Source organism: Nicotiana tabacum, chromosome 2, assembly GCF_000715075.1.
Source record: "Nicotiana tabacum cultivar K326 chromosome 2, ASM71507v2, whole genome shotgun sequence".
Taxonomy (NCBI): domain Eukaryota; kingdom Viridiplantae; phylum Streptophyta; class Magnoliopsida; order Solanales; family Solanaceae; genus Nicotiana; species Nicotiana tabacum.
Window position 1 is genome coordinate 7,973,677 of NC_134081.1, and position 12,123 is coordinate 7,985,799.

The following is a 12,123-nucleotide window of genomic DNA, read 5'->3' on the forward strand; positions in this document are numbered from 1 at the left end:
TTGACAGTTTATGGTAATTCTAACCATTTGGAATTATCCAATTAATCGGTTCAATGATCATATCTCTATATGCATCATCTATTTATGTGATTTAGTTAATGAGATCAACTAATCTTTATCCCATAAAGACGATCGCATAAATATTGATCTAACCAGATTACTAATGTCCAAATCAATAATCCTACGATCAAGAACAAAATTTAGATTCAGTTGTAAGAGACTTTACTCTCATTATCATGATCCCCATCATGATGACAAGTCTCAAAATTTAATGAAGGATCTTATTAAATTAATCGAGTAATTAATAGTAACTATGATAAACGAATATCAAATGCCATATATTTTTATATCAAATAACATTCACAAAAATAAGTTCAAATTATCAAATATAAGATTGGATCTAAGGCATATCTAATATATCCCTAACAATTTCTTGGTCCAATCTAGATCACCAGATTCAACAAAGAATTCTCCATTTATGAATAGATCACCTTGTGATCTCCATGTCCACTATTTCCATACTGATTCTGGGGCATAGTCCCTCTTTGTTATTTGTGCACATTGTATACGGTCGAAACGTATTATTCAGTCATACGGACTGGTCGAGATAATAATACTTCGATCGAAAGGTATCTGCATAAAGACAGGTCGAGGTCCGAAGTAAGGGTGTCATGATTCGAGCTCCAAGACCGATCAAGGATCAGCTCGGTATCATTATCGGGACCATAACCAAATCGAACCACGAGGCAACGTGGAGGTTGTCGGAGATGCACAGACCGAACGACACCCACCACGAATATCAGGACTCCGAGTCAGTATCGAGCTCGAGTCAAGGCCGATGGCTCGATCCAATATCGAGTTCGAGTCAGTATCGAGATCACAGATAAGGGCCGTTGCAACCGCACTAAGGGAGAAAATCCTGTCAGGAATTAGGGAAAAGCCAAATCATCATGGGCTCTCCACTATATATTGTATTGTATATTAGGATCCCTCTACTATAAAGGGAAATTATTGTAAGCATAAGGGACATTCACACATTGTAACAAAAGACTACTTCTCCTATTGAAAGATAAACACCTTGAGTTTGTTTTACTTTGTCATACTCATTCTTCTTGCTCACTAATTTATCTCCCATTTCTATAGTCAAGAATCTACACATTTCCATTTCTCTGTACGATTTATGTCAAGCTATATCACATATCCTTAGAACTACTTATGAATTTAACTCTATTTGATTTTTCGGGTAAACAGTTTGGCGCCTACCGTGGGGCTAAGGATAACAGTGGCTGTTTGATACAAATCTGCAACACACACCAGTGTACGACCGCCTATTGATGGATTTACCTATCGACAACGAAGCTGGCCTTTAAGATGAAACCAACAACTTGATAACCAGGGCCGGAAGGCCACTTAACGATGTCACTGAAGCTCGAGTCGAAGTACCGCTAGATGTCAATTCACATGTGGCTCTTGAGGCGAACAACGTTCCGAACCGAAAAAAGCATTCATGACGGTACTCGATCTGTAGCTCGAGACACCCATAACGTGGAGGAGATCGGATTCAGCTTGCGTATGATCTTTGAAATGTTACAAGCCCAACAAGTAGCGATAGCTCAGTTGCAAAGCCAAACCTAGCTACCAAGCAGGCCAGAGCCCAGTCAACCTCAAGAAATTGCCCACATAACGGAGACAACCATAGTAAAATCAAACGAGCAAGAATCGGGGACTACTCCCGAAATTGCTAAAATACTCAAGGAGTTCACAAAGCGAATCGAAGCCAACGATAAAAGAGTAGAAACATGTCATTCCAGGGTCGATCAGATCTCGAGGGCTCCACCAATGATAAAAGGGCTGGATTCCAAAAAATTCGTACAAAAACCTTTCCTCTCGAGTGCAGCCCCAAATCCAATCCCCAAAAAATTTCGTATGCCTAAAATCCCCAAGTAAAACAGTACGACCGATCCCAACGAACACGTCACCTCTTACACATGTTCCATCAAAGGCAACGATCTAGAGGACTCATTTGCCATATTGGCAGATTCTTTTGTGAAGGCACACGTCGGTGCCATAAAAGTTGCATCAAGAAAATTGGACCTTTTTAAAGTAAATCAAAGGGATAATGACATGCTGAGGGAGTTTGCGTCCTGATTCCAAGTGGAACGCATGGAATTTCCACCGGTCACGAACGATTGGGCCATCCAAGCTTTCACTCAAGAGTTGAACGAGCAAAGTTTGATGGCATCACGCCGGCTGAAGCAAAATTTGATCGAGTATCCGGCAAGAACTTGGGCAGATGTACAAAATCGATACGAGTCAAAAATCAGGGTCGAAGACGACCAATTAGGAGATCCTCCCGAATCCATGCATCAGAGCAGGTCGGCTATTAAAAAACATAGGGACGTCGACAGAGAGTAGAGGTCAAACAGAGACCGATATCAACCATACGTTGTCAATCGAATGAACAACGGTTCAGCACACAATGCCGCCCGAAACCATCGAAGGAGTGATTGGGGACAAAATTCTCGGGGACTTATGAGCAAGAGTGGCTTTGACAAACATGCTGATCCTATAAAGGCACCTCAGCTATCGGAGTACAATTTCAGCGTCGATGCATCGGGCATTGTATCGGCGATCGGAAGAATCAAAGATACTAGGTGGCCCAGACCCATGCAAACCGACCCTTCTCAAAGGAACCCGAACTCGGTGTGCAAATATCATGGTACGCATGGCCACAGAACCGAGGATTGCAGACAATTAAGAGAAGAGGTAGCCCGTTTGTTCAATGAAGGCCACCTTCGAGAGTTCTTCAGTGACCGAGCCAAGAATCACTTCAGAGAAAGGGAAGCCAGCAAAAAGGATAAACAAGAGGAACCTCTGCATATCATTCATATGATCATCGGTGGGGTCGATACTCCACAAGGACCCATGCTCAAGTACGGCAAGATACCGGCCACAGGGGGAAAACGAACTCGAGGTTATGTACCCGAGGGCACTTTATCATTCGGAATTGAAGAAGTCAAGGACATCTCTCAACCTCACAACGACGCTCTAGTAATTTCTATCCTATTAAATAAAGTTCAAGTTAAGCGTGTTCTAGTAGATCCAGGTAGCTCTGTGAATATCATCCGATCTTGCATAGTGGAGCAGATCGGTTTGTAGAATCAAGTCGTGCCCGCAGCTCGGGTATTAAACGGCTTCAATATGGCCAGTGAAACGACTAAAGGGGAAATTTTTCTACCCGTGAATGTGGTTGGAACCATCCAAAATACCAAGTTCCACGTAATCGAAGGCGACATGAGGTACAATGACTTACTCGGAAGACCTTGGATCCACAATATGAGGGAAGTGCCTTCGACCCTCCACCAAGTGATGAAATTCCCTACGTCGGACGGTGTGAAAACAGTATACGGGGAGCAACATGCTGCGAAGGAAATGTTTGCAGTCGATAAGGTAACACCAATACCGACGTTATCGGCCTCAGAAAGATCGAGCATAAAAGATAGACGAGAAACTAAATAGCAATCACAGCCACTAGTCTAGACCGAATCGGTGAAGCAGGAAATAGAAGATGACGAGGAAGAGTTTCCGACACCTCGAACTTTTATCGTCCCCGATGACTCCGACGCCACCAAATCGACGATCGAAGAGCTAGAGCAGGTTATATTAATCGAATATCTGCCCGAGAGAAATGTATACCTGGGAACGGGATTGACCCCCGAACTCAAGAAAAAACTTATTCAATTTCTTATTGATAACATAGATTGTTTTGCTTGGTCCCATTTAGACATGGCAGGGATCCCACCGTCGATAACAACGCACCAGCTGAGCTTAGACCCAAGGTTAAAACTGGTGAAGCAAAAAAGAAGACCTTAGTTCGAGGTGAAGCACGCATTTGTAAAGGATAAGGTAACTAAACTTCTCAAAATAGGGTCAATTCGGGAAGTAAAATATCCCGAGTGGGTAGCCAATGTAGTTGTAGTCTCTAAAAGAGGGAACAAACTTAGAATGTGTGTAGATTATAAAGATCTAAACAAAGCATGCCCCAAACATTCTTTTCCACTGCCTAGCATCGATCGCATGATCGATGCCACAGCCGGTCACGAGATCCTTACTTTTCTCGACGCCTATTCGGGGTACAATCAAATTCGAATAAACCCGGAGGACCAAGAAAGACTTAATTTATCACCAAGTATGGAACCTATTGCTATAATTTAATGACATTCGGGCTAAAAATACATGAGCTACTTACCAACGCCTAGTGAATAAAATGTTCGAAGAACAAATAGATAAGTCGATGGAAGTTTACATTGATGATATGCTAGTTAAGTCCCTGCGCGTAGAGGACCATTTGACTCATTTACAGGAAATGTTCAAAATCTTAAGGAAATACAACATGAAACTCAACCCCGAGAAATGTGCTTTCGGGGTTGGATCGGTTAAGTTCCTTGGTTTTATGGTATTGAATCGAGGAATCGAGATCAACCCCGACAAAATTAAGGCCATCGAAGACATCACCGTCGTGGATAGTGTGAAAGCAGTGCAAAGGCTAACCGGACGAATAGCTGCCTTAGGCCGATTCATTTCGAGGTCGTCAGATCGAAGCCACAAATTCTTCTCTACACAAAAAGAAGAACGATTTCACCGAGATCCCGAAATGCCAACAGGCACTAGAACAATTGAAGCGGTACCTATCGAGACCAACACTACTTCGCACTCCAAAGACAGATGAGAAGCTTTACTTATACTTGGCAGTATCGGAAATTGCACTAAGTGGCGTCCTAATCCGAGAAGAGCAAGGTACACTGTTTCCTGTTTATTATGTAAGTCGGACCTTAGGAGAAGCACAGACTAGATACCCACACTTAAAGAAATTGGCACTTACACTGATAAGCGCCTCTAGAAAGTTAAGACCGTACTTTTAATGTCACCCCATATGCGTTTTAACCACTTACCCACTTCGTAATATTTTCCACAAGCTCGAGCTATCAGGTTGATTGGCCAAATGGGTCGTCGAACTCAGTGGGTACGATATCGAATAACAACCCCGTAGACCATCAAGTCCCAAATTTTAGCGGACTTTGTGGCCGATTTCATGCTAACCCTCGTACCCGAAGTTAAAATAGAACTCTTGTTAAAATCGGGTACGTCGTCGGGGGTTTGAACCCTCTACACGGATGGTGCTTCTAATGTGAAGGGGTCCGTCTTGGCATCGTATTGAAACCTCCCACAGGTGGCATTATTAGGCAATCCATCAAAACCGCTAGATTAACTAACAATGAGGCCGAGTAAGAGGCCATGATTGCAGGTCTCGAGCTAGCTAAAAGCCTGGGATTAGAAGTCATTGAAGCCAAATGTGACTCTTTACTAGTGGTGAACCAAGTAAACAAAACTTTCGAGGTTCGAGAAGATAGGATGCAAAGGTATTTGGACAAACTACAGGTAACTCTACACCATTTCAAAGAATGGACCCTACAACATGTGCCTCGAGAACAAAATAGTGAGGCCAACGCACTCGCAAATCTGGGGTCGTTGGTCGAGGAAGATAAGATCGACTCGGGGACTGTCGTTCAACTCTCGAGATCTATAATCGAGGAGGGTCATGCTGAGATAAATTCCACGAGCTTAACCTGGGATTGGAGGAATAAGTATATTGAATACTTAAAGGACGGAAAACTCCCATCGAACCCTAAAGAATCGAGGGTTCTACGAACCAAGGCTGCTCGATTCACGTTGGTTGAAGATGGAACATTATACATAAGGACGTTCGACGGACCACTAGCAGTATGCTTGGGACCAGGAGACATCGATTATGTTTTACGAGAGGTCCATGAAGGCACTTGTGGAAACCACTCCAGCGCCGAACCACTAATTGGAAAAATCATCAGAGAAGGATACTACTGGGATAGCATGGAGAAGGACACTAAGGAGTTTATTCAAAAATTTGATAAATTTCAAAGGTTTGCACCAATGATCCATCAACCCGGAGAGCAGCTTCATTCGGTCATTTCTCCATGGCCATTCATGAAATGGGGAATGGATATCGTCGGCCCTCTACCATCGGCCCCGGGTAAAGATAAATTTATTTTGTTTATGACTGACTATTTCTCTAAATGGGTTGAGCACAGGCGTTCGAAAAGTGACAGAGAAAGAAGTTATAGATTTCATCTGGGATTACATCGTGTGTCGATTTGGGATACCAGCAGAAATAACATGCGACAATGGTAAGTAATTTATCGGTGGCAAAGTGACAAAATTTCTTGAAGACCATAAAATAAAAAGAATATTGTCAACACCATATCATCCTAGTGGGAACGGGAAGGCCGAATCAACAAACAAAACTATCATCCAAAACCTGAAGAAAAGATTGAACGAAGCTAAGGAGAAGTGGAGAGAAATTCTGTCCGAGGTCCTTTGGGCATATCGGATAACATCTAAATCCAGTACAGGAGCGACTCCGTTTTCCTTAGTGTATGGCTCTGAAGCTTTAATCCCAGTCGAAGTCGAAGAACCCAGCGCAAGGTTCCGACATACATCGGAAGAGTTGAACCATGAGGCTATGAATACTAGCCTCGAATTATTAGATGAAAAATGAGAAGCAGCACTGGTTCGAATGACTGCACAAAAACAACGAATCGAAAGGTACTACAATAGAAGAATCAAACTTCGCCATTTCAAGGCCGGGGACTTGGTCCTAAGGAAGGTCACCATCAACACTCGAGATCCTAATGAAGGGAAGCTCGGACCAAACTGGGAATGACCCTATTAAGTCCTCGATATAGTCGGAAAAGGGTCTTATAAACTCGGAACAATGGATGGCAAACCATTACCAAACAATTGGAACATATCGCTTCTCAAACGATATTATTGTTTGGGTATGATCTCTCTCTCTCTCTCTCTCTCTCTCTCTCTCTCTCTCTCTCTCTCTCTCTCTCTCTCTCTCTATATATATATATATATATATATATATATATATATATATATATATATATATCACAACTAACTCATTGCAGGAATTTGACAAAAGACATCAAGACCCCTGGTTTTAAAGCACGCGTTGTACTCTTTTTTCCCTTAGTTCGGCTTTTGTCCCAAATGGGTTTTTCCAGCAAGGTTTTTAATGAGGCAACAACTATGTGCTACCTAAGGGTAATTCAATAGTATCCGAGGCTTCTTTATAATCAACCTCGAATACTGGGGGGAGGGGGGGCTACCATAGAATAAATCAAGTTCGACATAAGAAAGTTATTTCATATCAAATTCATGTCGGGCAGGGTCTCAATAGAGAAAAGTGTAAGGGCTAAATGGTCAAAATGAACCATGCCCACGTAGTTTTGCTCGAACCCTGGCACAAGATACAAACACATGTATAATGACTTATAAAGGAAAACATCTTCTCCTCAGATATCTCATACTTTGAAAAGATCTTTATACTTCATGATTCAAATAGGCTTAAGAGCCAACCACCATCAAAAGGATTTCCGGTTCGAGCAAACCACTCACTCGATCATAAAAAGCCTACGGGCTACAATACTTCGAGTTCGAGAAATCACTCACTCAATTATTAAAGCCTAAGTGCTATCTTACATCGAGTTTGAGCAAACACTCACTCGATCATAAAAAGCCTACGGGCTACAATACTTCGAGTTCAAGTTCAAATAATCACTCACTCGACTATCAAGCCTAAAGGCTATCTTCAATTCTCGAGCATCCCTTAATGCCTCCTCAGAAAAGGTCGGAAGAGAAGGCAAATGACCCACTATCACGGTCCCAAGCGAATCGCTCAGGACGCTCTGATCGAGCCTCGGGGTATCAGAACCGGCCCCGACCGGTGTAGCCTCCATCGGCTCAGAAGGTCTGGCGACCTCGATGGCTTTTGCAGATTGGACCACCAGTGCCAGAGCATCCTCTTCTTCTTCTTCTTCTTCTTCTTCTTCTTCTTCATCTCTCAGTCGTTGGGCCGAGTCCGTCGCAAGAGCGACTACCTTCTTCCTCACCCTTCGAGTTTTGGGCTTGGGATCCTCTGACTGAGAGACAGTTTTTTGCCTTTTATCTTTCCTCGGTTTCGGAACCGGGGACTTGGTTCCTTCCTCATCACTCGAAGGCCTCAAAACGGCATCCTTGGTCACGCCTGCATAAAAGGAAATCAGTAATGAATGGATCATAAAAATGTTTCAAAAAACATGAAAAGGGACCCTTACCGTGATTCTTGGCCTCCCATCTACCTTTTGCCAAATCACGCCAAGCGCGTTCGGCATAAGAGGAAGTCGAGGCTAACTTCTGAACCCAATCCTCGAGGTCAGGTACCGTTTGTGGCATCCAAGGGACATCTGTATATCGTAGAGAGATATCAGACAGAATCGGAGAAAGATACGAAAAACAAAGTCTTATAAAAATCACTTACGGTTGAAATTCCATTCCTCGGGGAACGACATCTTCTCTTCCGGGATAAGGTCACGGGTCCTCACCCGAATGAAGCGGCCCATCCAACCCCGATACTTGTCTTCATCGATGCTTGACATTAAAGCTTTCGTTGCCCGGCGGTGGATCCTGATTAGTCCTCGAAAGATTTGAGGCCGATACAATCGTATGAGGTGATTTAGAGTAAAATCCATCCCCCCCGGCCTTGCTGAAGAAGAAGCGAAGTATGATCACTATGTGCCATAGAGGAGGATGAATTTGGCCGAGGGTGACCTGATATCTTTTGCAAAAATCAATGATCACTGGGTCGACGGGACCCAACGTGAAGGGGTAAGTATAAACACTTAAAAACCCCTTCACGTGAGTGATCATGCTCTCTTCGGGAGAGGGAACTTGCAGCACAACCTCGGGACCCCAGTTGCAGTCTTTCCTCACGGCCTCTAGATGGACCTCTATTATCGAGCACATGTACATCGACACATGCTCACATCGGCCCGGAATCGATGAAAGATTTTCAACCTTAAAATCGGTCTTTAGAATACACGGGCCAGGAATATACTCGTGGGGAGGCGGCTCCGCGGGCGCCGTGTAGCCGGACGGCTGGGAAGAGGAAGCTTTCTCTTTCTGCGATACGTTTTTTGAGATTTTTGCCATTTGTATAAGTCAAAGAAAAACAAAGGAAGATAAAAGGATGATGGTGTCAAACGCTGATGAAGGTGGCTCTACAGGAGGCGAAATAGAGGCGGAAAGAGTAAGAAAATTTGGGGGTTTGATTAGAGTAACAGATTAAGTTTGATTTGGGAACGGGTTATTTATGGGCTAAACAGAGGCGGTTCAATCTCACATAATGGCCGACATCGACTGACGCGCATTAAATGCCTCGGTAAGCTGAACCAACGGGACAGCTACCACGTGTGTCATGATCGACTCGATGTTGACATCAGTATATATCTAATCACACCGTTGGAAATCATGTCGTTTCTCGTCACATCCTTTCCGAAAAACGAGGGGACTATCTGTATACGGTGAAAATCTATTATTCAGTCGTACGGACAAGTCGAGATAATAATACTTCGATTAAAAGGTATCTGTGTAAGGTCAGGTCGAGGTCCTAAGTAAGGGTGTCATGATTCGAGCTCCAAGACCGATCAAGGATCGGCTCGGTATCATTATCGGGCCCATAACCAAATCGAACCACGAGGCAATGCGAAGGTTGTCGGAGATGCACAGATCGACCGACACTCACCCCGAATATCAGGACTCTGAGTCAGTATCGAGCTCGAGCCAAGGCCGATGGCTCGATCCAATATCGAGTTCGAGTCAGTATCGAGCTCACAGACAAGGGCCGTTGCAACCGCACTAAGGGAGAAAATCCTATCAGGAATTAGGGAAAAGATAATTTATCATGGGCTCTCCACTATATATTTTATTGTATATAAAGTAGGATCTCTCTATTATAAAGGGAGGACTATTGTAAGCATAAGGGACATTCACACATTGTAATAAAAGACTACTTCTCATATTGAAAGATAAACACCTTAAGTTTGTTTTACTTTGTCATACTCATTCTTCTTGCTCACTAATTTATCTCCCGTTTCTATAGTCAAGAATCTACACATTTTCATTTCTCTGTACGATTTATGTCAAGCTATATCACATATCCTTAGAACTACTTATAAATTTAACTCTATCCGATTTTTCGGGTAAACACACATATAGCAAAGATCATCAGTTGTACAGAAACCAAAACTTACACCTCAATTCCAAATGGATTAATTTATATATAAGATTTCTATATTACAAGTGCATCTTAACCTGTTGTAGCAGAAACCTACTTTATCTTTTAGGGATTTAATTTATATGCATTGCCAGTTTATTTTAACCTATTTTAGTAAGGTAACATATGTCTTGTTCGTCCGCTTACTATTTCTACTTTATATATATATATATATATATATATATATATATATATATATATATATATATATATGGACGATTATCTATAGTTATTTTTTATATGATCTGATAGCGCAAAAATTCTTTCCGGTTACTAATTTCACTTTTCACGATCAGATAACATCTTTAAGTGATTCATTGACGGTACATAGAAGTTGAAGCATCCCAATAAGCTAAAAAAAGAAAGAATGGAGCGTTGATTTACCTCCTTCTTGAACATGTCAGGGGAAGCAATGAAACGATTGCTCTGGGCTGGCTAATAATAGTGGGATGTTGGCTACCACCAATAGCATATCTTTCCAAAATGATTGAAAGGTACTGTAATTTGCATCCTTTGATCAATTGAAGAACAGTCACTTGCACCAAAAAGCATCACCTCATTATGATCAGTGAAATGTCCATTTGATATGGTAATAGCAGTGGATCCCTCCACCGCCACATTGAGACATGATCAATCCAAATATGGAAATACCATCTCCATCGCTCTGTGTCCTTATTCCGACATTGTCCACGGCGCTTATGACCATGCCACCATTGCCTACGACAATGTCGTGAATGTGGAGACCATGGATGATCACGTTCTTGACGTACTGGAGACATAATAAAAATTAAGATTTTTAAAAATAGTTGATTAGCATCGATTTTGTAAATAAGCTACGTGTTTATAAGCTGCTAGTTTGAGCATGAACTTATCCAAACACTTAAAATCGTGCTCTCTAACCTTTAAACTTTTAGATTAGTTCATGTATTTCAACCCTAAACGTTAACTCCACGACCATCAATGGTCTTTTCGCTTTGCATTATCAGCTCCTGATGTAATGTAATGGTCATGCTTACATGTATAATATATGTATAACTACTATATATAATTAATGTATAACTATATATACCGGCAAGAAAAAGTAAACATTGAATATGGCCGACTATTTATGTAACAATCCCTAATTAAAATCGTGATAAAATAAGAAATTGCTAGCCATCATCTCTAAATTTCTTCATCCTTTTGAAATAAAATTTAGATAGTAGGAAACTACATAAAAATGGCTATAAATTGTAACATTTAAATGTATCAAAAAGCTGTACTCTCGAAAGGAAAAATAGTTTGACTCCGTAGTATCATATAAAATGAAACATATAGAATAGCTTATTAAATAGTCGATTTTTTGGGGGAAAATCATTCTCGTAAAGACACTCTCAAAAACCTTCTTAAATAAAAAAAAAATAATACTTTGTTATGAAAATAATTATATTATGGATGTCTATTTATTACTCCGCTATAGATAATCTTCCTGAAGAAGATTATCCATTTAGTACCCTGTTGAAGTTTATCTACAAGCAGCTGATGCAGACAGGTTGCAAGCAGCTCAATGAAATAATTTGCAACAGCTTCTTATTAAATAGGCAGGTTGCAAGCAGCTCATGCAGACAGCTTACAAGCAGCTAAAGAAAAGCCTTACAGCTGCTTCCTGAAAAGCCTCGCAGCTGCTTCCTTTCTTCTATAAATAGAGGAGTTTTCAGTTCATTATGTACATAAGTTTGAAGTTTGAATAATATATCAGTTTCTCTCTATACTTGTCTTTACTTTACAGTCTTTATTTTATAACACGTTATCAGCACGAGACTCTGTCATCTAGAGCAAATACTTTGAAAGTATCACAGGTACAAATTTCTTTTTCTAAATAATGTCAAATCTTTCTAAACTTGAGTTTGTAGCCCTGGATATATCGGGCAAAAGTTACATGTCTTGGG

General features: G+C 41.5%; 1 pseudogene; it reads right to left on the minus strand.

Moving 5' to 3' along the window:
- Positions 1 to 411: 411 nt before the first annotated feature.
- LOC142166129 (putative pectate lyase P59) lies at positions 412 to 11,205 on the minus strand (annotated as a pseudogene).
- Positions 11,206 to 12,123: the final 918 nt, after the last annotated feature.